Raw genomic sequence first — 25,387 nt, forward strand, 5'->3', positions numbered from 1 at the left:
AAAACTTGAGCTTTTCCTTAAAAAGAGTCTGTTGTTGAACTTTGAGAAAAGAAGGCTAATAAGGGATCAGGATCAATGTATTCAAGCATATTAAGGGAAAGAAAAGAAGTAATCTGACCAGTTGTTCTTTGTGGTAACAGGAGATAAATAAGAAATAAGCTTTCAAGAGAGGTTCTGGTTCATTGCAGGGAATTATATCCTTTACTACCAGAAAATTTCAGAATATGCTACAAAAGGTTTTTCAATCTATCCTTAGGAGAGCATCAAGATATTCTTGGCAGATTTCAGCCTTGTGTGTTAGATCAGAGGAATCAAACACTAAGCCCAACAGTGTCTTGTGCCACAGGAACCAAATTAAAATATAATTGGTAAATATTTAATAAAATAAATAAAAATACAATAAAACATAGATAACATTATATTTTAAAGTTGACAACATGATGTTGACAGAGATCATTGAGTTTGACAATGGTTTGAGAATGGAACTGAGTAAATTTAATACAATTTGACAGGTATTGACTGAATACCATTGTATTCATGTGCTCAAAATTTGTTTTAGAATTGAATTAGGTGCTGTGGGGATACAGAAAACATAAAATATAGATACTCATATTTCTCCTCAATATGTATATGTGTATGTGTGTAAGTACATTTGGTATTTCTCCAGTGAAACTCATCCTCTTATGTCTCATCATGATGCTGAAGTATCTTTTTTTATACAGAACATTTTATATCCTGAGTTGTGCCAAGATATCTATCTTGCTCTTAAGTAGTCTTCCATATTCATCTTCTACAAGGCCCTTAATTCAAAAAGAGTTTCTTTCTTGAGAGTTATAAATGAATCCTTTAAAATACAAATAGTTTTTGGAATATTCTATCATTTCCATTATTTTTTTTCTAACAAGGTAAGCACAGGAGTGGCAAATGAAGAAATTGTGGGGCTGGTAAGAAATCTTATTCTTGAAGGGTATATGAATGGAGAGCAAGCTAAGGCAGGTTCTACTACTGGAAGGATTTGAGTTTAAGCTCAATGGTGGCTCACGTGCTTTTCATTCAAGGACTAGTCTTACTAAGCATGTAGGAACTCATTAGAAATTTGGCTATGAAATGATATTGACCACAACAATTCATGAAGATAGTCTACTAACGCATGAATGAATGAATGAATAAAGCATTTATTAAATGCTTATGTGTAAAGCATTGTGTTCATCTTTGGAGATACAAATATATAAGTCATATAGTCCCTGCTCTCAAGAACTCAAATTGCAATAGAAAAAGATAATATATATGAAAGGTTTCAGCTCAAAATGGGAAAGTCTCATAGTCCTTAGAGTGCATTGACAAAGCAGATAATAATTCTTCTTTAATTTTCTTTCTACTGATGAAATTCTATCAGTTTCTGATATTGAACTATTTGACAATATCAAGGACTTTGGTGGCAGGGACTTTCTTTTGCAGGTTATGATTCACTTTGCTAGAAGGGTAATCCACATGGATGAAATCACAAATATTTTGACATTCTAAAATATATACTGCCTTATGATTGTAATTAATTATATCATGGTCTTTCATTACTATTAAACTCTAGTAAAGATTTTCCTGTGTATGTGTTTCCTTTCTTCAGTTATATTTTAAACTTCTTGATGATAGGGACTATATTATTCTTTTCTATCATAGATTCCACCAGAAATCCAAAGCATATACCACAATGATATAGAGATGCCCTTCTCATGTGGATTGAGATGAAGGCTTAATTGCCCCCATGAGAGCAGAGACATGGAATTTGTCTTGATATGTAGCCCAATTAAATAGAGTTAGAAAAGAGTGATTATATAGCACTCAACCTTTACCTGTTGTAAAAAATAGACTCGAATACAGGACTACAATCCCCATGAGCCTTTGCTCCACTTCCCCAGAATGCCTTGTAATCTCACCTGGGCCGAGATCGAGAAGATATTTAAGCAAAGGCTTTTGAAGGGTTTGGGCCTTTTTTTTGGACTTCCGTTTTTGGAGCAGGAGCGTCTCTTCCATGATGTGAGGTTATTTTGTCTAGGCCTCTGGCCTAGGCACATGTTTCTTACTTGTATATTTTTAATCTTTAACCTTTAATAAACCTCTAAAAAAATATAATACTCCTTGCAGAGAGAAACTAATTTCTACCTGCCTCAGATGCCTCAGTCTCCCCCTCTCCCCTAAATTTTAATCTTTACAGTTTGGCTAACCACTACGGGAAAAAGAACTTTCAGTCTTCTGATTTCTTTTCTGATCTTAAATTCAGTTTTAATAGCTAGTACCTAGAAAGCGGCCCCGCCGCTTCCTGCCTGCAGCCTGCAGCCCTGATCATCCTCACCTGGTACCTGGTCCCGGCCTTGCCCACCCCCGCAGCCGCTCCTGCTCCTGGCCTCTCACCAGCCGCTGCCTGCCTATTTCTGTGCCCCAGACCCAGGAGCCCGACCCAGCCGGCTCATCACCCAGATCCTTGGAGCAGATTGCTCAGGACTCATTGCGACCAGCTGGTAACAGTATTGGCCACGTGGGCGGAGGGGAGAGACCAGAGGGAAAGGAGATTTTCCCTTAGGCTAAGCCTCCACATGGCTGGGGGTATTGGTCACCGCGGGATCAGAGAGGGGAAAGAGAGAAAAGACTAGAGAGAAGAAACAGACTTTTCAAACAGAAACCTAAAAACAATGGGCTGTTTAAAAGGATTTTTGACTCTTCTGGCAGTTTCATTGATTTTACCTGCCTGTCTGGGAGCAGACTCAGCCCAAAGATTCAACTTTAACTTTGGGGAGGAAAATGGGTGGCCCAGCGAACTGGAAGCCAGGCCCAGAGACCGGAGGTCTCTAGCTAAAATCTGGCCTCCGATGCTTCCCAGCTATGGGGCCCTGGACGGATCCCTTGAACCCCATAGCCTAGCCCTTACTACTCTACCTTCGGACAATAGACATTTAAATGGATAATTAAAAACAAACAAAAAAACAACCCAAGGAACTTTGAAGAGACTAAAGGCTATATTCTAAGGCATTTCAGACTCCAATGGTTTATAAACATCTCTGTATTCTATTGCATTGTTTTGTTTAAGGTTTAACTTTGTGATTTTAAGTTCATATATTACTGGATTCAATATTATTCTGCTTGAACTGAAGGTTGATTGAATTTATTTTGAATGTACTGAGTTTTGAAATTCTGTTGTTTTCCCCCTATAACTGTGTTGAACAAATATTATTGTGAATAAGCCCATATATGAAAAAAACAGCTTTTTTTCTATTTTGCTGAGGATAGATGGACTTCAGAACTGGTTATAATTGTATTAACAACCTTTGGAATTTTAATGTGCTAAATACCTCAAATGATTTGATTTTAAGGGTTTTTTAAATATGATTTTGGAATTTTTTTTTAACAGTCTGGTTATTTTTGCCTGCCCCTACCACGAGGTAAGGCCCATTCTAGTAGCTGAAGTGAAATGTATTTTATAACCCCCAACCTTCCCACATGTGAATGGAAGTTGGGCAGTTAATTTCAGGGCATTTGTACCCTTGGGAAAAGCCTCCAAGAACAAGGAGCACCCCTTTATTTATGCTCTTCAGCTCACTATTTTACTTCTACCAGGATGATATATAGATTTCTTGATTATGTTCTAAACCCAAGATGAGTTTTACTTTGTTTTAAAATATGTTTAAATACCAAGGTTGAAGGATTGCTACGTTTGTAAAAATTGTGACAAATGTCCATCAATTCATAGGTTTTAAAAATGTCACACAGCAACTTATGTGAAATATGAAAGTGTGTTTGTTTGCTATTGTAATTAATTGGGCTATTGAGAATTTTGGGGATTTTGATATCTACATAGTTGTACTACTGTATTTTTAAAGATGAAAAAATTGTTAACCTTGTTCAATTCATTTGCCTTCTACTCACAGTGATCATGGCCAGATACAAAGAGGAAATGGATCTCATTTTTTGGTGAGAAAGCCTTGTATTTTATATTTTCTTAACTGACACAGAGTGTCAATGGTTATAAGCTATATTTTTGAATTTTTTAAAGCTCTTTTATTATTATATTTTTCTTGCATGTGCAATATACTTTTTCAGTTTTTTTTTTATTATTTTTTCTCTCCTTTTTATATTTGAAGCACATGTCACCAGCATTAAGATTTTCTTTAACCTTTTGATTTTTCAGTACTACAAGTATAAGATACATTTGTCAGAGCATGCCCTAAAAAGCTTGTGACTATAAAAATTATGCCACTAATTATTTAAATAAATTATGGGACTTTGCTTAATGATTCTGTCTGATTCTAGGACAAGATATACACAAAAGAGCCACTGCATAGTGCCAATAGAGCATAAGGTCAAAGAGACCAACCAATCCTGGAGAAATTGACGTCACTTTGAGCCTAGACAAAGAGGACTTGAACGTGTTTGGGGTTCGAGGTTGCGGCTGTTTAACATGTGTTAAAAGCAGGTCTTCCTTGTTCCACATTCTACCAAGTACCTCAAACTTGGCTCCCGGAACCTTGGCTTATATACTCTGGTCCCCTTTTCTGCCTCTCATAGTGTGGTACCTTTCTGTAGTCCTGGCGCTGATTGGGTAAATGCATCATTACTTAGATCATTTTGATTGGGCCCTGATTGAAGGACCTGTTATAGATTTATTTTTCTTCTACTTGGAATTTTTACACATAAGACTTTGATAGTCTATATTTTCATCCAGAAATTTTTCTTTTCTTTTGGATTTTCTGGTGTCTTTTTAATATCTCTTGCCAATTGATTCATATACCTCATACCTCAGCCATGCATCCCTAACTGATTCTGAATCTTTCAATCACCCACAACACGGGGGAATGTAAAAAATATCATTATTCAAATTGCAAAGTTTAAATTCTTTTTGAGAAGAATTTTAGGTAAAGAAGATGCTACTTCCCTGAATTCAGAAACTGAACTGTTGGAGAAGCCACCATGAAGAAGCCTCCAGACCACAAGTTGCACAAAATTGAACTTTGGGTGTGGTTGATTGAACATTTATTTGTATGTATACTTTTATGCCAAAGGGGACTGCCCCCTAACGGCTTTTTGTCAATGTGTTCAGAAATTATTGGTTTTATTCTTTTTTCTCTTATCCTCACACTATTGTAATCTTTTAAGTTTATTATGTTTTTATGATCCTTTTGGGGAAAAATTAATTTTTCCACAAATGATCACACGGGGGGATGTAAAAAATAGACTCGAATACAGGACTACAATCCCCATGAGCCTTTGCTCCACTTCCCCAGAATGCCTTGTAATCTCACCTGGGCCGAGATCGAGAAGATATTTAAGCAAAGGCTTTTGAAGGGTTTGGGCCTTTTTTTTGGACTTCCGTTTTTGGAGCAGGAGCGTCTCTTCCATGATGTGAGGTTATTTTGTCTAGGCCTCTGGCCTAGGCACATGTTTCTTACTTGTATATTTTTAATCTTTAACCTTTAATAAACCTCTAAAAAAATATAATACTCCTTGCAGAGAGAAACTAATTTCTACCTGCCTCAGATGCCTCAGTCTCCCCCTCTCCCCTAAATTTTACTCTTTACACTGTGTTGGTAAAGAAACTTACACAGACTTATACAGAATAGGGAAACTATTTTGCCTAAGTCATATATCTGGGATACTTGTGCAGCAGAAATTCCAAGAAAATATAATTTGCTATTCTCATAAAGGAACATTTCCCAACAGGGTAATTTTGGATTATTGACTTCTCTTTACCAACCTTGCTGTTTCTGGATATTTATTTACATACATGAGGACATTTTAGTAGCCTCTGAAACTTATTTATTGAAAAGGAAAGTGAACAGTACCGCTAAATCAGATGAACAACTCCATCTTCTAGAGATCAGGATTAACATTACACTCAAAAAGCAAATACTTTTCTACATTGTTTAGTGGGATCATAGGGCTTATACTTGGAAAGAACATTTGAGATTGTTAAGTTCTTTTATTTTATGGATGAAGAAATTGAAGTTCAGAAAGCTGAGCAGTTGCTTTTCCAGTTACACAGGAAATAAATTGCTGAGCCAAAATTTAAATTCAGTTATTTCAACTGAAATTCTAGCCCTTTTTTCTGATACAACAGGGGTGCCTGGAAAGTATAATTGCTTCAATGTTACCTCCCATATTCATCTACTTTGGTGCTCCAAATTCCAGAGGAGCTTCTTTCTTAAGGACTATGAATAGACCCCCTTTGGTAAGATACAAAATGCCTTTATGGGAATTATATCACTTATTGACTCTTCAGACTTTTTTATGTACTGAAGTGACAAATGAGAGAAGTATGGAACCGGTAATAATTAAATAGAAAAATAATCAGAAAATATGGACAATGGGAGAACAATTGTCCTGTGTTGTGGGGTAGAAATGGGGAGATACAGCATGAGTGTGTCAGATGCCTGTGAAAGAAACAAGGTACCAAAAAGGAAGGTGGGAAATGGCAAATACCAACTTGATTGTCTTACTAGGTAAACTCTAGAGACCAATGCATTTGCTTTAGACAAAAAATCCAACTTTCCACACAACTAAAACTAGACTTGAACAATTGGAAGAACATTAACTGCTCATGGGTAGGATGAGCCAATATAATAAAAATGACCATCCTACCCAAACTCATCTATCTATTTAGTGCCATACCCATGGAACTTCCAAAATTTTTTTTTACTGATTTAGAAAAAACCATAACAAAGTTCATTTGGAAGAACAAAAGATCAAGGATATCCAGGGAAATAATGAAAAAAATACAAAGGAAGGGGGTCTTGTGGTCCCAGATCTCAGACTATATTACAAAGCAGCGGTCATCAAAACAATTTCGTACTGGCTAAGGGACAGAAAGGAGGATCAGTGGAATAGACTGGGGGCAAGCAACCTCAGCAAGACAGTATATGACAAACCCAAAGATCCCAGCTTTTGGGACAAAAATCCACTATTTCATAAAAACTGCTGGGAAAATTGGAGGACAGTGTGGGAAAGATTAGGCTTAGATCAGCACCTCACACCCTACACCAAGATAAATGGGTGAATGACTTGAACATAAAGAAGGAAACTATAAGAAAATTAGGCGAACACAGAATAGTATACATGTTAGACCTTTGGGAAGGGAAATACTTCAAAACCAAGCAAGAATTAGAAAGAGTTACAAAATGCAAAATAAATAATCTGGATTACATCAAATTAAAAAGTTTTTGTACAAACAAAACCAATGTAACCAAAATCAGAAGGGTAGCAACAAATTGGGAAACAATCTTCATAAAAACCTCTGACAAAGGTTTAATTACTCAAATTTATAAAGAACTAAATCAATTGTACAAAAAATCAAGCCATTCTCCAATTGACAAATGGGCAAGGGACATGAACAGGCAGTTCTCAGCCAAAGAAATCAAAACTATTAATAAGCACATGAAAAAGTGCTCTACATCTCTTATAATCAGAGAGATGCAAATCAAAACAACTCTGAGGTATCACCTCACACCTAGCAGATTGGCTAACATGACAGCTATGGAAAGTAATGAATGCTGGAGGGGATGTGGCAAAGTGGGGACATTAATTCATTGCTGGTGGAGTTGTGAATTGATCCAACCATTCTGGAGGGCAATTTGGAACTATGCCCAAAGGGCAATAAAAGAATGTCTACCCTTTGATCCAGCCATAGCACTGCTGGGCTTGTACCCCAAAGAGATAATGGACAAAAAGACTTGCACAAAAATATTCATAGCTGCGCTCTTTGTGGTGGCCAAAAATTGGAAAACGAGGGGATGCCCTTCAATTGGGGAATGGCTGAACAAATTGTGGTATATGTTGGTGATGGAATACTATTGCGCTAAAAGGAATAATAAAGTGGAGGAAATCCATGGAGACTGGAACAACCTCCAGGAAGTGATGCAGAGCGAAAGGAGCAGAACCAGGAAAACATTATACACAGAGACTGATACATTGTGGTACAATCGAAGGTGATGGACTTCTCCATTACTATCAATGCAATTTCCCTGAACAATCTGCAGGGATCTAAAAAAAAATACTACCCACAAGCAGAGGATAAACTGTGGGAGTAAAAACACCGATGAAAAGCAACTGCTTGACTACAGGGGTTGAGGGGATACGACTGAGGAGAGACTCTAAATGAACACTATAATGCAAATTCCAACAACAGGAAAATGGGTTCGAGTCAAGAACACATGTGATAACCAGTGGAATCATGCGTCGGCTATGGGAGAGGGAAAGGCTGGGGGGTGGGGCGGAAGGGGAGGAAAAGAAAATGATCTTTGTTTCCAGTGAATAATGTATGAAAACGAACAAATAAAATAATGTTAAAAAAAAAGAAATCACTTTAAAAAAATCCAAATCAAGTTTAGAGAGTAGCCCCACATCCAAGGAGCAAACAAATGCAGCTGGATTAGGACTGCATTAATAATCTAGGGATAAGCACTGATGTCTGCTTATTCTGTTGAGGAGAGGGTTCCTACAGACTGAGACATAACATCACCACCGAAGCCAAGTATGCCATGTAGCTTTTAATAACTTCAGGCTTTACCCCTGCCTCCCCCATGCAGGGGAACAGCTGGCCTTCCCTCATTCTTACAGTGGCTTTTACTTTATGATGTCTTGAGTAGTCACAGGCTATTGTTTCTACATGAGTGTCTCCTGATGCTTTTTGGGAAAGCATGGTTTCAACCTATAGCTGGTTATTACTGTTGTTTTTTTAACACTATTGTTGCTTGGATTTCTTTTGTGTGGGTTATGAAAGAAGTCTGGGTTGGTTAAATAGCATTTAACCACCAAACTTTACACTATCCTCCAAAATTGGTTTCAGCCTCACCCACTTTAACCTAGGCCACCCACGATCCCACCACACCCTCTGCCCCTCCTCACCTCACTGGGCTCAATGGAAAGGTGGCCCTTGTAACACACATGTGAGTAGCTGTGAGCTACTTACTACCTTATCCCTGGCATCTAAGACTTCAGAGAACCTAAGAAAAAGAGGGATAAAGAAGACATTTTTTTCTTTTCTTCCCTTCCCTTTCTTAAGCTCCCCATTCTACATGATTACCACCTTATCTGCTTTAAACCTGCAACCATAGAGAAAGGAAATAAATGGAAATTTGGCATAAATGACTTTTGGCATCAATGGGTCTTAGCCTTCCCTACCTGAATCCTTTTCCCTCTTGGTGGCTCTAGGTGAAACTATCCATTCATGACTTTCTTCCTTCCCCTCAGACATCTCTTGCTCCCAAACTTTGCATTAAATTTTGCTTCTTTATATCATGTATTTGTAGTGTTCCTTCCAAGAAAGTTCCTTCCAGAAAGTTCCTTCCAAGAAAGCAGCACTATGTTGAGCATGTGCATAAATATTGACCTTCTTCCAAGTTTACATGTCAAATAAGGCAAGATATCCTTTTGTGTTCTCATTAGAATAGAAGGGTCATGGTAATCTAGTCCCTCGACATCAGACAGGACTGAGTCTACTCTTCCTCAGCCATTTGAGAATTGACCTTATTTGTAAAGGTTTCCAAGACACTCATTTTTCACTATTCTATATGTCAAACAATTATTTTGGAGGGATTTTTCCTACCTACAAACTAAATTCCTCATGTGGCAACCATTTCTTCCAATTTACTTGGCTTTTCTTTGAGAAAATAGACCATGTCATATGTTCCCAGTATATTTTCAATGGTAGAGATCATGGGCTTTTCAATATCCAGAGAAGAACTTGTTACCATTCTCTAAGGCATAGATTTCCAAATTGGAATTGGTGAGCTTTTCTTCTTTTTCTTTTCATATTAATAGTTGTATTTCAATAAAATTTGATTAACTTTTTAAGTTAATGTATTTCATTTTGGGCATTTAAAAATGTTATTCTGAGAAGGCCACAGTCTTCATCAGAGTACCAAACAGAACTGACAACATGAAATATGTTTAAGAAGCCTTGTCCCTGGTCACATACTTTAACATTGTTTCTGATAAGTCTTTCCAGACCCTTGAGTCATCTCAGTTTCCTTAGATTTCTCATTAACTCTTTCATCATATTTTTTTCATCATTTGTTTTGACTGTGTCTCCTTGTCACTGGAAGCCTAGTGTCCACTCACAAGCCAATCCCACTATTGATCATCAAGAGAGCTTTAAACTGCTGTTTTTCTGATCTGGGTGAGTTTGCTCTTCCTTAGTTAGCCTCTTGTTTCTCTATTCTCAGAGGCTCACCATATTAGTGCCAGACTTAGTGTAGACACCTGAGCAACTTTAGCTCCAGAGTCACTCAGAATTCCTCAGCTCCACAGGCATTAGAGTCCATCTCACCACACCTGGTCCAACCCTTTCTCATCATTTTCAAAGCCTAAACAAAGTTGTCTCCTCCCCCCCCAAAAAAATCCCAGAATAGAATACAGTACTTAAAAAAGTTGACCATGCCTGAGTGTAACAGAAGATTTACCTTAAAGACTATATTTACAAATCTCAGAACTGCTATATTAGATTCTGTTTGTGGTCCACCCAACCCAGCATCTCTGTCTCTGGCAAAGGCAAAAATATCTTCTTCACTATTATTTCTTTGTTACACAGTATTACATTAACTTTTTAAACTATCATGTTCTATTGTGAATTCATGGTCAGTTTATTTTATTCTTCATCATATCTTCCTGATATCTTATTTTGAGTTCATGAAATTTGATTTACCTTCTAAAATGAAGGAACTTCCTGGAATTTGTTGCTATAAAATAATGTTATTGTATGCCATATGTTAATATAACATATTATAATAATTATTTCATAATAATTTTATATGCTTTTGTGCTTGGATGGGACCTGTGATTTCACTGCCACAAGGAAATCCAAAAAAGGAAAATCTTTCCACCAGTTCAGAGCATGGCTTTGACTTTTATAGTCTTAAAGAGTTGCTTAGGGACAGTGAGAAGTTAAATAATTTGTTGAGGGTCACATAGCAACTTTGTATTAGAACAAGACTTGAACTTGGGTCTTTCTGACTCCTAGACTACCTTTTAATGTTCCATGTTTCTCTTCATATTTATACAGCACTTTCAAATTTACAAAACGAGCTCTTCACAACAATCTTGTGCCATAGGTGCTAGAGGCAATGCTATTTTGATTTTACAAATGAGGAAACTGAGTCTGGGAATGTTTTAGGATCCAGGACAGCATATAGCTAGAAAGTACCAAATATGGACTATAAAATTCCATTTAACTGGTAATAATATGTTAATGTAAAGACATTAATGAAGAGTCATGAGACCAACATTATAGTTTTATATTGGCTTTTTTGAACTTGACCTTGTGACTCTGCACTTTAGTTTGGTTATGTGTGGCTAATTTAGCTTAATGGGAATGAAGCCAATGGTACCAAGGTTATGAGTTAATTTGACTCAAGGTATTCAATGACCATAACTGTAACCAAGTGGCACAGCAGATAGTGTCAGGCCTGGAGTCAGTAAGACTTGAATACAAATCTGGCCTCAGACACTTATTAGCTATGTGACCCAGGGTCTCAGTGTCCTCACTTATAAAATGGACTGGAGAAGGAAATGACAAACCACTCCTGTATCTTTACCAAGAAAACCCCAAATGGGATCCTGAAGAGTCAGACTAAAATGACTTAACAATAACAACAATGGTTTTGTCACAGATGGATAGATTACTTACTATATCTTGTGATGGTGTCATTTGATCTCTCTGCCCTCAGTTTCCTGAATTATAGAGTTATGGGTTAGAGTAGATCTTTCAGTACATTTTAAACTCAAAATCCTATGATTTTCTGCTCTTATAATTAACCTAGGTTCATTATCTAATATGTGGGTGTGAGTAGTCTATGAAAAGATCATGCATGTATAACAGCAATTAGCTTAGTATAAATATCCCCATTCTTAAAAATAAATAAATAAATAAACAAACAAATAAATAAAGTAACTCCCAACTCTTGCTTTACTAAGGGTAGGTCAGCAAAATTAGACACTATACCAAAAAAGAGCATATTTTATTTTAAAAACAAAAACAATAACATCATCACTGTTTATCTCCCAAGGCTAGTGTGAAGATAAACTGAGATCATAGAAGACAAAGATCTTTGCCAATAAAAGCACTATCATGTGTTTGATGACAATGATGATAAGGATCCACCCTCAGCAAATTTAAAGTGTATTTTTAAAAGTTGGAATACATTATAAAATTTCAATGTGGCATGTAGCTGTGAGGAATTGCTAACATTATTGAGAAAATCAGGGTCCATAAAGATTTCAGGAGAGTAGAATGATGGACCAAATCCACTAACTGAAATTTAATAATTATTATTCTGAATATTTTGAATAGATAGATGTGAAGTCTTGCACTTAGGTCAAAAACTTCAATTTCAGAAGAACAGGATTAGGAGAGCACATTTGTTAATAGTTAATTTGGGAAGGATCTGTGGACTTTAGTAAACTACAGTTTCAGTAGCAATCAGTGCTGATATGGCAGCCAAAAGCTGGAGTGATTTTGAACTGCCTAGCAACTACAGTCATAGTTCCAGAATAATGAAATAACCAGCATACTGTTACATGATCTGATCTGGCTATGGAGTTTGGAGCTTAATTCTATGCAGCATATTTGAGAAAGGACATTGGTGTGCCAAGAGAAAGGCAACTAGATGGAGCCCTGGATTTGGAGTTAGGAAGACTTGAGTTCAAATTATGATTTAACACTAGCTATATGATGTGGAACAAGTTACTTAACCTTTCTAGTCCTATTTCTTCCTCTATAAGCTCAGAGGGGAGGTAGAACATTTGGTTTAAGGTACCTCTTAGCTGGAAATTTATGCTTCTATGACTGCCCACCCTTCACCTGGACACTATAAAAACTATTCCACTCCACCCATGGTACCTGCATATCTCTACATCCCTTTTCAGCTTCCATTTGTGTTTTATGTCCCCTCACTATAATATAAGTTCCTTGACAACTGGGGCTGTCTTTCTGCTTAGAATTGTATTGCCAATGCTTGGGACAATGCCTGACACATAGCAAATGCTTAATAAATACTTGTTGACTTGGATACAATGGGGAGAGGACTCAGAATTATGTCAGGATCAATTGAAGCAATAGATTTTTAGTCTGGAAAAGAGAAGACTTGGGAAGGGAAGATTCTAATTATGTTTAATGTGTTTTCACATGGAAGAAGAATTTTTCTTTTCTCCTTGGTTCCAGAGAACAGAATAAGAAGTAGTGGGTAGGATTACTCAGTGGATAGAGAGCCATGCCTATATACAAGAAGTTATGGGTTCAAGCCTGACTTCAGATACTTCTTAGTTATGTGACCCTGAGTAAGGTAGTTAAACCCCCATTGCCTAACCCTTATCACTCGTCTGTCTTAGAACCAATAATAACAATCCTAAGACAGAAGGTAAGGGTTTAAAAAGAAAAAAGGAATCAATGGATAAAAGTTGCAGAGGGGTTAGCTTTTTACTTCATGTAAGGATAAACTTCTGAATATACAAAGCATTTTTCCTGACAAGTAATGTTATGCTCTTTTTTAGTAGTTGTATGATCACCATCACTACAGATCTTGATCTCTATTTTTGTTTAGAGTTTGTTAGAAATATTATAGAAAAGATTCCTCTCATATATAGGTTATAATAAAAGACCTTCAAAATCCATTCAGCTCGGAGAATATATTTATTTCTATGGCATCTCCACGCTCTCTCACCAAATTATTAATTCACTAATTTCTTCCCATAAAATCACTATCATTATGAATTTACAAGATAGTTTGTTTATAGTCTTTGCCAGATATTATTCCAACCCCATGGGCTTTCTAACAATACGCTAGCATTTCCAGAGTGGCTTTGACACCACATCCCATCTTTCCAAGAGCTCATTTCTAACTTTACCCACCATTAACCTGCCCATTGTTCTTTTAGATAGACTCTAGAAAAGAATAAAGAGTTATAGTTGATCTAGAAACAATGCTTATAGTTAATTGTGTATGCTATCTCCCCTAATTGATCCTGATCCATTGAAAACAATTTACTAGGAATGACCTTCCCACAGTTGGACACTCACCAAAGACATATTGTCGAGACTATATTTTTGAGGTTAAGAAAAGATGGCAATTCTAAGCTCTTATAAATGGAGCATATATCAGAACTTCTGAACTGGAGGGCACCTTGGAGATCATATGGATCATAAATTTTGAGCTTTTACTGGCCATCTAGTCCAATAAGGAAACAGAAACCTAGGGTTGTGGAATGACTTGTCTCCAAAGTCAAATAGCAGGGGCAGGACCAGAAGTCATCTCTCTTGACTCTTCAGTGCTCCTTCTACTAAAACACATTGTTATTTTGAGACTCAGCCTAAAACAAATCATTCAATTGAATGTATGAGAGTTTCAATCAGCCTTCCTTGGCAATGGTTCTTTGTCCCTCCTCCTCCCCCACAAGGACCAGAATCCTGAAGGAAAAGAACTCTCTCAGAACACTGCCCAGTAGTGTGGCCTTCCTTCCGGAGCTTCAACAGATGACACCCAAATGTAATTGTTACCCAGATTCCCTGCATGCCTGAGAACAGATGGAAGGACTGAAGAGGACTCCTTCATGGAATTTTTGGAAAACCTATTAAAGGAGGGGGGTAAAATGAATCTAAACAGGTTAATTAGAAAAGCTAAAAGTACTGACAACCCTATCTAGCCTTAAAAAGGAAAGAACTTGGTGTGTTTTGGGACAGTTCATTATGATTTGGAAAAAAATGAACCTCCTACTTGTGCCCTGATCCCCCACTACCCTCACCCCCCCCCACACACACACTGCTTGCCTGATTCTTTCCAACTCAGGACAATCGCCAGTTTTGAATTTCATCTATCATTTGAGACCATATGTGGAAATTCTGATCACTGACATTTTTATTTTTATCTACCAGACTGAAAAAGCTTGTCTCTTTTCCAAATGGTCTTATTAAAGAGGCAGGAGTTGACTCCAAATGTGCTGCAGGCAGAATGGTGACAAGCAGGGAGAGGGAGCTTGGGGAGGGTGAGGAAGAGGGTTGGACTGCAAGTTCTGACATGTACCTAAGGCTCTACTGGAAGATGTCTTGTTCATTCACAAAGCTTCTGCTGTCTCTGTCCTCTTCCTGAGCACTGAAGATACTTTGTCTTAGGTAGTCTGTCCCATTCTTTCTCCTCCAACAATGGCATTTCTCTCTTAACAATGGAGGTCTTAAGGGCAAATAAGAGAAATGTCACTATCAACCCCACCTCTTGAAACCTGTCCTTGTTTTCAGAGATCTCACTTGATCTTTTTTGGCATTACTTGTCCTAGTTATTTTTCGTCTAAGGATCTGTTTTGTTGGAATCAGAAAGGAACACAGTGATGATTAAGGGCTTACATGGGTTATAACATATCAAATCAAGTTACTTTAATCTTACTTATTTGAAAGTAATGCTAATGAAAAAGGAGGAATGCCACACATTGAGAGTAACTTAATTTCATCAAAACATTTGATACCATATCTTTTCCTGTAGACAAAAGGATGAAATGTGTTCTGTATGATCATTCAGTAAGAAAAACTCCTGACTGGTTAAGTAATTATGACCCAAGAATGTCAGTTAAGGGTCAAGTGAAGCCCTAGTGTTGTGTTATGAGACTAATTCTCGTCCCTGTCCTATTCAGAAATTAGATTAATCAAACTCAGAAATAGCATAATTTTAGACAGAATACCTAATAGATTAGTAGGGAGCAGCTAGGTGGCTCAGTGAATAAAGATCCAGACCTGGATACAAGAGGTAGATTCAAATCTGGCCTCAGACCATGCCTCACTATATGACTGGGCAAGTCATTTAACCCCCATTACCTTTCCCTTACCACTTTTCTGCCTTGAAACTAATAAGTATCCAAGACAGAAGGTGAGGTTTTTTTAAAAAAGAAAATATATTAGAAGATAGAATTTTTATTCCAAAAAGGGTTTCAATAGGCTGGGATGACAAATGACAAAAAATATGAACTTATAAACATTCATATCACTTGCAAAAGCCTACTTATTCATTATTACTTCATATGAAAGGGGTCTTAAAAAAAGGACAGTGTCTATTACATACTCATCAATGATGCCCTGGATTTGTGTTTAGATATATCTCACTGATTAGGGATAGATGGGAGAATAGGCAGAGTTGGTAGTTACTGATATTCTCTCGATTTTTTTTTTCATTTTCAACAAAGTTCAAGGTTTTTTCTGAACATTTGGTATCTTCAATTCTGTCAGATTTAGTCTATATAAGTTCCTCAAAGCCTTTAGAATTGTGCTGCTTCCAGCATGGATTTCCTTTATAGATGCTTGGTTCATTATGGCTATCTTTCCTCTTTTTGCCCTTTTTGTCACCATTTTTACATCCTTAAAAGCACATCTGGGACTGGATAGAGAAAATAGTTTCGTATAATAACTTTTCTAAATCTTTTTCATTTTTTCTCTTTATAACATTATTTTTCAATTTTCATCCATAAATCCCTTTGGATGATTATGTTTAATTGGGCCTCTTGATAAAGTTCCTTTGAATTGCTTTTAGCCTCTACTGTTTCTAATGGTACATAATTGTCCATTATTCACTTCTATGAGCTTTTAAAAGCAAATTTGTGGAGGTGAAGCAAGATGTCAGAGGATAGCAGTAAACCAGCTGTACTCCTCTCCAAATAACTTTAAAACAACTTCTGAAATCAAATTCTAGAGGAGTGGGCCAAAGAAAGCTCAACTTATGACATCTTTCCAGCCTAACACAACTAAGGTCTTAGATTAGGAAGAGAAATCTATGATAACATGGTGAGGGTCAACCCAAAGTGCAACTGGAAAAGGATGTATTATAAACCTTGGAGGTGGGCTGGAATAGCAGCAACTAGTTTGGGAACTCTAAGGTCAGATATGATAAGGGGGCCAGAAAGAAATCAAAGTGTACTCTTTGATAACACTGGGTGAAGCTGGTGCTGATTGGCCACTCTATTACCTGGAAACAATTCTGGGTCATAGCTCTGGTGGGGATAGGAGTGCTAGTACTTGCAGCTGCAAAAGAGCAGGGATCCTTCCTGGGTAACAAACAGAGTACAGACCAGAAGAGCAGTGACCACATCTCTCTCTGGATCATATCACTTTGGAAGCACCAAAAACTTACAGACCTCATAGTACTAGTTCTGAAAACAACGGCACAAAAAAAAGTCTTCAGCATGATATAGTGCTTCCTAACCTCTAGGTGAAGAGAATTCAACATTAAAATGAAGTTCAAAGTCAAGAAATAGACTTGAAATTGAAAATGAACAAACAACAACAAATGCAACTTAATCACATAAAGAGATTTTAGTGGCGATGAAGACCAAGACATAAACTCAGAAGACTTCAGTGTGGAAGGGTCACATGCAAAGCCTCAAAGAAAAATGCTAAATGAATATAAGCCCAACAAGAATTTCTGGAAGATTTAAAGAGATAAGAGTGGTAGAGGAAAAGTGGGGAAAAGAAATGAGAGTGATGCTAGAAAATTATGAAAAGATAATTAACATTTTGTTGTTTTTTTAAAAGGCACAAAAAAGGAGGCAGAGTCAAGATGGTGGCATAAAAGCAGTGAAAGTTCAGAACTCTGAAGGCTCTTCCTTACTGATTAAAAACTAAATGCTCCTAGGGGACTGAAAACCAGACCTAACAATAGGACAGAGACAAGGAGCCCTCCTGCTGGACTCAACTTAAAAGGTATGCCTCCCAAAAAAACTTGAACTTGAGAACACTCAGGCTTAAGGGGAAGGAAGAAGGAAGGTCCCATGACCCCTCCCCCACCTAGAGTTAAAAAACTTCCCCCTAGAATGGTGTCTGTAGGACCCCTAGAGGTACAACATTGCTTCCTTTTGATGCCTGACTCCCCTTTAAATTTTCTGGGGAGAGACTTTCTATACAAACTCAGAGCCACAATAACTTGCTCCCCATATGGTTCCTTATCATTAGAAATACTGGAGGAATCTTTAAATTTACTCCCTGTACTTCTCTCAGAGAGCCAGGAGGCAAAAGAGCCTCCCACTTTTGAAATACCTATGGATATACCGGAGTCTCTTTGGGCCACATCTTTTTCCAATGTAGGCTTACTTAAATCTGCTGTTCCTGTGCAGATAAAAACTAAATCTAGCCCACCTCCTTCCATCTCTCAGTATCCCCTCTCAAAGGAGGCAATTGAGGGTATTACCCCAGTAATTAACTCATTAATTAAATAAGGAATAATAATCCCTTGCAAATCTGAATACAAAATGCTCATCCTGCCCATTAAAAAACTAAAAAGGGTGCCCAATAGCAAGCACCTCTATAAATTCGTACAGGATCTGAGGGTGGTGAATAACCACATTATAAGGAGACACTCCATAGTTTCCAACATAAATACTATTATTTCCTCTATTCCTAGCACAGCTACATACTTTACAGTAGTAGACTTGTGCTCAGCTTTCTTTTCCATACCTATACATGAGAACTCCAGGCATATTTTTGCTTTCACCTGGAAGGGCTCACAATATACATTGAGTCGTCTGGCACAGGGTTATGTGGAAATCCCAAGTTTATTTGCACAAATTTTGATCCAAGACACAGATAATATAACATTTAAAATAGCAAATTAATCAAATATGTAGATGATCTACTGTTGGCTTCAACAGACGCAGAAACATGTCAAGAAGATAGTAAACACCTTCTTTTGGAATTGCACAAAAGAGGACATAAAATCTCGAAGGATAAAGTTCAGTGGTGTCTCCAAAAAGTAGAATATTTGGGGTTCATCCTGACTGTGGGTACTCACTATATTTCTCCAAAAACAAATTGAAAATATTCAAAATTTAAGTGCTCCTACCACTAAGAAACAGTTGAGAGCAATTTTAGGAGAAACAGGGTTTTGCAGACAATGGATTCCTTGCTATGGGGAAATTACTAAACCCCTTATAGCATTAACAAAGGATTTGGTCCCTGAACCCCTCAAATTAGAGCCAGAACACTTGTCAGCTCTATCAGATCTAAAACAGGCTATCCTGTCTGCCCCTGCAATAGGCATCCCAGATTACAACAAGCCATTTACTTTATATATACATGAGTGAAGAGGAATCGTTTCAGGTGTTTTAACTCAGACTTTGGGGCCTTCTCAGCTCCCAATTGCTTATTATTCTGCCCAACTGGACCCAGTAGCAACAGGAGTACCACCATGTCTTATAGGAGTAGCTGCTACAGCCTCACTAGTGACAAAAACTGTCGTATCTAGTATCAGGATGCCAATTAACAAGTATTTGCCCACATGAGGTAGAAGCATCGTTGCTAAGGCATAGAACACAGGCATTCTTGGATCAACGAATTACAAGGTATGAAATAACCTTGTTAAATAGCAAAAATATTACCTTGAAACACTGTACAACACTTAACCCTGCCACCTTGCTTCCAGATTTACCTACTTCAGGAGAACCATTACAAAATTGTGAAACATTAGTGTCCATGGCAGAGAAGTATCGAGATAATCTCTTGGACACTCCCTTAGACAATGCACATCTGATCTTATTTACTGATGGTTCCTCTTTTATGAGGGATGGCATACCCTTCACTGGAGCTGCCATAGTCTCAGAATTTGCAACTTAGTGGTCAGCTTCATTACCCTCTAACATTAGTGTTCAAGGAGCAGAACTCATAGCTCTGAAGCACCCTTGTATAATTGCCAAGGATAAAAAGGCAACAATTTATGCAAAGACTAATTATGCTTTTGGCATGTCACTCAGTCGGGATGCTATGGCTCCAGAGAGGATTTTTAACCTCAGCTGGAAAATCTATAGCTAATGCAGAAATTATTAATGAAATCCTTTCTGCTCTATAGCTGCCTGAAGCCCTAGCTGTAGTTCATTGCTCTGCCCATACAGGTGGCACTGACCCTGTCCCTAGAGGAAATGATCAAGCAGATGCTGCTGCAAAGCTAGCAGCCATAGAAGGACTTGAATTAATTTGAACATTAACAACCACTGATGACTTAAATCTATCACCTTCCTATAATGAAAAGGAAGTGGAAAAATGGAAACAAAAATTCAAAGCAAAACAGATTAATGGAGTATGGATGTCATCTGAAGGAAAACCCCTGCTCCCTAGAAGTTTCTATCACCAAATTTGCCAATATATTCATAAAAATGGTCATTTTGACACCCAGGGCATCATGGACTCTTTTAAGAGAGTATGGATAGCCCCTGGTATAACTACTATAGCCTCTAAAGTGTGTTCAGCCTGCTCTACCTGCCAAGCATATAACCAACATTCATTTTGTGGCAAAGCTTTTGGTGGACATACTCTGGCTTACACACCTTTTGAACATCTACAGATAGATTTCATAAAAATGCCAAAGGCTGGACATTATAAATTTTGTCTAGTCATAGTAGATCAACTGACCAGATGACCAGAAGCATTTCCTGTGACCCGAGCCATAGTGGCTTTTGTTGCTAAGGTACTTTTAAAATAAATTATTCCTCTCTTTGGTCTGCCAGCACGTATTGATTCAAATAGAGGAAGTCATTTTACTGATTCTGTCTTAAACCAGATATATTCTTGCTTGGGGATAACTCCCAAATTCCATGTTTAATATCATCCCCAGAGCTCAGGCCAAGTTGAGAGGATGAACAAAGAACTTAAAACTATGATTGGAAAATTATGCACTGAGACACATTTAAAATGGCCTGGAATTCTCCCTCTGGCCCTATTTTATCTTAGAAGCAGGCCTAGAGGAGACCTACACATCTCACCATTTAAGATGCTTTTTGGACATCCACCTATACAGGCTAAACCTTTTCCCCCTGCAAATACATCACTATTAGGGGGAGATACTACTATTGCTTCCTATATACAGGAATTACAGCACAAACTACGTGAACTTCATGAATCCGGAGCTCCATATAAGCCAGACCACTAGACTTTTCTCTTCATGACATAAACCAAGGAGATAAAATGTATATTAAGAATTTCATGTGTACTGGAGCAACTCAGCCTTCATGGGAAGGACCATTCCAAATATTGTTAACTACTCCAACATCTATAAAGGTTGGAGAGAAGGACTCTTGGATTCATTGCTCACATGTAAAGAAAGTATCTTCTGTTGAGACTGATTGAGTGTACCCTATCATATGCATTGGAGATAATAATCCATTGACAAGTGGATGCTGTTTTTTGAGGACACATTGAATTACTGATTTTTTCCTTATTTTTATTATTGCTTTTCTTTTATTTTGATTAGAATATTTGATTTTTCCTTTTTTCTTATTTCTTGTACTAATAAGGTACATACAATTAAAATTAATATTTTTTCTGCAGTAATATAAGTTTAAGACAGATAGATAGATAGATAGATTTGCTTGCTATAATTATCTTGCTATAATATCAATACATACCCAAAAGCTTTAAACTATGGGAACCTTCCATTTATTGATAAAATATTATGGGATTGTGATTAATGCTTGTGTCTGATTCTAGGAAATGGGATAAAAAAACAAGGAGCACAGACTTAACCTGAATAGTGCTAAAAAGAGCAAACAGGAAAAACTAGTGTGAGACTAGAGGTTGCAACACTTGACATATATTAAGTCATAGGACTTCCTTGTATCTACACTCTTTATGAAGTACTCATACAAGTACAAAATTTGACTATCATGCTGGCTCCCTATATCCCTGAGAATGTCAAAAATCAGACAAGGGAATGACACTTCCCTGTCAAAATAGAATTCTAGTTCCTTTTCTTCTTATAGTATGGCAACTTTCTGTAGTCTTGACTGCAAATGGATAAGTGAAATATTACTGCATTCTGTCATACAGACTTGTGGGATAGAAACTACTTTGAATTGGACCTATACAACGGCCTATTTTGAATTTTTTTTTCTTTATGGTTTGTGGTTGTTTGTGGTTGTTTTTCTCTTCTTTTGATAATTGACTCGTACAACCCCATAACTAAATATTGCATCCTGAGCTGAACTGGATGTTTTTTAATACCCACTTCAGGGGGGGGGGAATTGTATTTTAAAATAAAATCCAAGATTTTGAATTTTTTTTTGTTCAAGAAAAGTTCTTCAAGGAAGAAGCTTGCTAACTCCTAAATCCAGAGAATGAACTGTTGCAGAAAGATGACAGAAAACCCACACTACATCAAGATCAAGAATGAACTTTGGGTGTGGTTGATTGAACTGAAGTTTAATTGAACATTTATTTGTAAATGTACACTTTTATGCCAAGGGGACTGCCCCTAATTTGGCTTTCTGTCAATGCGACTAGCAAAACATTGGTTTTGCTTTTGTTCTTTTCTATTCCTCCCTCACTACTCTAATTTCCTCTTAGAAAATTAAATATTGTATACATCTGTAGTTAGAAGTGCTTTAGGACTACAAGATGATTATGTTAAATGATCAATGGGGAGACTAGTCTCCCCATGATCATCAGGGGGGATTGTGAATCTTAAAATTGCTCAGACTATACCTTAGAAGATTTGGTTAAGCTATTCCCCATTTTTAACAATGAAAGTTCTTGGTCAGGAATGTATTGAGAACTTTAAAATTGCTCCACCCTGCTCAAGACAGTGCCTTAGTGGAAGATAAAATTGTAAACTCCTGATTGAACAATGAAAAGTCCCTAACTCATACTTATAGTAAAGCTAGAACCTTAAGCTAGGTCTATTTTTAGATCTAATACAAAAAGGTGCTAAGTACCTATAAATGTTAAATTAATCACTAAAAGGTCAAGTAACTTAGAAAAGGCAAGCTTAACAAAAGAGGTGTGAAGTTTTTGTCTACCCAGAGAAGATGAGAACTAAAGAGTGGTGAGAACTAAAAATGGGCAGTCCTTGGAAAAAGCATCTATTGTGATTGGTAGATGTGAAAATTTAGGGGAGATGACACAAGAGGAGATTTCTTTAAAAGGAAGAGACTTATTATTGAATTTGAGTTAGTTGGAGTTTGCCGTGGAGGTTGGAGTTTGGAGTTAGTTGGAGGAGCTGGGTCTCTGAACTCAGTTCAGGAATTGAGGATTTCAGTGAAGGACTGGATTTTTCTTGGGACAATCTTGTGGTGAGTTATAAAAGGCTTACTAGTCTCTCTTAAGGCTCAGGCCTAGGCCATTTGGCCTAGGCTCTTCCTACTATTTCCTCTTACTCTCTCTCTCTCTTCCTTTAATTCCTTCATTTGTATTAATTAAAATCTCCATAAAACCCAGCTGATTTGGGTGTTTTCATATTTGGGAATTTTTCCCATGGTGGCCACTTACTTTTGATTTAAATCAAGACACTAAAAATTATGTTTACAGTTTTGGCAATTCATAGTCTTGAAACCCATATTTTCATGGTTACAGGCTCCAATCGTGGGTGGAACCTCTGTGTGGACAAAGGTGCTGGTCTGGAGGGAGTACCTTGTGGGCAAAGCTGAGCCAGGCTCAGAATGTTGAACACAGGTGATGAGGAAGCAGTTGGAGAAGAAGCACAGAGCAGGCAGTCTATTTGCAGCAGCAGAAACACTTCATATTGACACCCCCTTCCCGAGGCTTTGACCTCAGGGCACATCCAGCTCTGCAAGTTCAACTCAGCTGGGCTTAATCTCATCAAGCCATCTGAGGGTAGGGAAGCTCAATCTCCAACACCCTTTCCCCACAGACTGTGCTGAGAGATTTGCTGACTAAGCACCAAGGATGAAGGCTGACAGAAAAACCCAAAACCACAGATACAGCACATAATGAGAGGAGCAAGAGTGCAGGCAACTACAGGGGGGAAAGAAGGGGAAAATATGAGCAAACAACAGAGAAAGAAAAAAGAAATTACAATCGACAGCTTCTTTCCATGCAATGAACAAAGAGCAAATGAAACAGAGGAGGATGAAGGAATGCCAAGCAAAAACACAGAAACTCCAGAGAATAGGACACAGGCTTTGGAAGAACTCAAAATGCAATTCAAAACACAATTAAGAGAGGCTGAAGACAATTGGGAAAACAAAAACTTAAAAATTAAGATAAGTCATCTGGAAACAGAAAATAGTGTCTTGAAAGCCAAAATTAATCAGCTTGAAAATGAGGCAAAAGAGATGAAAGATGACCTCTGGAGAAAATCAGACCATAAGAAGAAGAATGATTAAAAAGCAAAGGATGAAATCCAGTCTTTAAGAACTAGAATACAACAACTAGAATTAAGTGACCTCACAAAGCACCAGGAAACTATAAAAAAATCAAAAGAACAAAAATATTGAGGAAAATATGTAGCACCTCATTCACAAAACAGAAGATTTAGAAAATCATTCCAGGAGAGGTAACTTAAGAATCATTGGTCTACCAGGAGACCATGACAAAAGAAAAAGCCTGGACATCATCCTATAGGAAATTATTCAAGAAAACTGCCCCAATATTCTAGAACAAGAGGGAAAAGTGGAGATTGAAAGAATCCACAGATCACTTCCTATACTTAATCCCCAACTGACAACACCCAGGAATGATATAGACTCTAAATGAACATCCTAGTGCAAAAATCAACAGCATGGAAATAGGTTCTGATCAAGGACAAATGTAATACCCAGTGGAATTGCTCATTGGCTATGGGAAGGTTGGGGGGAGGAAAGGGAGAGAAAGAATATGATTCTTGTAAGCAAGCAATAATATTCTAAATTGATTTAAAAAAGAAATAATAATAAGATAAAATTAAATATAAAAAATAAAATTAAATAAATAAAAAGGCACAAAAATACTGAAGAAAAGAACATGTTTAAATCAGAATTGACCTAATGGAAAAGTGGCACAAAATCCAATTTAAAAAAACCCTTAAGAAGCAGATTAGGCTAAATAGAAAAGATGGTAAAAAACTTTACTCAAAAAATGAACTTCTTAAAGAGGCATAATTGACCAAATAGAAAGAGGTTAAAAAAACAAAAACAAAAACAAAAACTCACCAAACAAAAGTATTTCATAAAAATTAGAATTGGGCAAATGGAAGTTAATGACTCCATAAGACATAAAAATAATACAATAAAATTTAAAAAATATGAAAATATGATGATATAGCTCATAGGAAAAACAACTGACCTGGAAAACAGATCAAAGCAAGATAATCTAAGAATTATTGGACTACCTGAAAGCCACAATAAAAAAAAGTATGAACATCATATTCAAGAAATTATAAGAAATACTACCTTGATATTCTTGAACAAGATAGTAAGGTAGAAATTGAAAGAAATCACCAATTATCTTCTAAAAGAGATCCCAAAATAAAATCACCCAGGGATATTATAGCCAAATTCCAGAATGCCCAGGACAAGAAGAAAATATTATAAGAAACCAAAGTAAACAATTCAAGGATCATGGAGTCACAGTTAGGATAACATAAGACATAACAACTTCTATATTAAAGGATCAGAG

The sequence above is a fragment of the Monodelphis domestica genome, chromosome 5, assembly GCF_027887165.1.
Source record: "Monodelphis domestica isolate mMonDom1 chromosome 5, mMonDom1.pri, whole genome shotgun sequence".
Classification (NCBI taxonomy): domain Eukaryota; kingdom Metazoa; phylum Chordata; class Mammalia; order Didelphimorphia; family Didelphidae; genus Monodelphis; species Monodelphis domestica.